Genomic DNA, 1,358 nt, shown 5'->3' with positions numbered 1-1,358 from the left:
ACCAAGCCCCTCCCCCCGTGATGGACTACAATCTCAGGTTTAGTTTTACTCATTTGTATTGTGATTGTAGTCCACCCCCGGCAGGGAGTTTGGAGCAGTGACTACACTACAACATGCACAGTGACCATGGGGAACAAATGTAGTCACCCTCCAGAAGGACGGTGTCAGATTGGAGGATCCACAAATAGGATACATTGGGGTCAGAGTTCAGGGACTGGGAGGGTTTTCTAGGATTGAACTCCGGAGTGTGACCTCCGCTCCATCATCGGAGTGCAGAGGGGACATTGGGAGTCTCATAAACCCCCCGATGATGTCACCACCCATGTGCCCTCACAAGGAAGTGAGGAGGGGCAGGAAGTGAGGAGGGGAAAGCGGTCGAGGGGCAGGAAGTGAGGAGGGGAAAGCGGTCGAGGGACAGGAAGTGAGGAGGGGAAAGCGGTCGAGGGTCAGGAAGTGAGGAAGTGAGGAGGGGAAAGCGGCGAGGGGCAGGAAGTGAGGAGGGGAAAGCGGCGAGGGGCAGGAAGTGAGGGGCAGGAAGTGAGGAGGGGAAAGCGGCGAGGGGCAGGAAGTGAGGAGGGGAAAGCGGTGAGGGGCAGGAAGTGAGGAGGGGCAGGAAGTGAGGAGGGGAAAGCGGTGAGGGGCAGGAAGTTTGGCTGACTCTGCAGGAAGCCAAAACCTGTGAACACTGAGGAGCGGCGTCCATTGTAAGAGATTCATCAGCATCGGAAATGGATTCAAATCCTTCCAGTGTGGTGACTTTCCGGGCGGCGGCGGCCATCTCCTCCATGTTGTTTCTGGTCTGCAGAGAGAACTGTTACACTGTGCCGGTCTGCGCACCCCTCTCCTGGTGCCTCCTAAGACCCCTCCCCTTTACAGCCCTGGTCCCACCCCGCGCAGCCTCCTAAGACCCCTCCCCTTTACAGCCCTGGTCCCACCCCGCGCAGCCTCCTAAGACCCCTCCCCTTTACAGCCCTGGTCCCACCCCGCGCAGCCTCCTTTTCTAACGGAGCTTTTTTTCCTCTGTAGGTGTTACAATCGCAATAAAGAAATCTTTTCTCAAGTATTTGGTTTTGTATATAATATCCGATCATCACCGCAAACCTGTAATAAGTACTTTGGATCGTATTTTGGATGTGGGTCCCGGGGGCCACCTAGATCGGGGGTAGCCAAACTCCGGTGGGCCCTCCAGCTGTGGGTGGAACTACGAATCCCATGAGGCATTGCAACATTCTCACAGCCACAGACATGACTCCCGGAGAGAGAGAAGCAGCATGGGATTTGTAGTGTCACCCACAGCTGGAGTATATACACGTGGTGTTCATACGTGTCCATCCACGTGTCTGGATACATGATCTGGG

The sequence above is a fragment of the Nanorana parkeri genome, unplaced genomic scaffold (assembly GCF_000935625.1).
Source record: "Nanorana parkeri isolate BGI_ZX_2015 unplaced genomic scaffold, ASM93562v1 scaffold2684, whole genome shotgun sequence".
Classification (NCBI taxonomy): Eukaryota; Metazoa; Chordata; class Amphibia; order Anura; family Dicroglossidae; genus Nanorana; species Nanorana parkeri.
Note: the sequence above shows the minus strand (reverse complement) of the source record.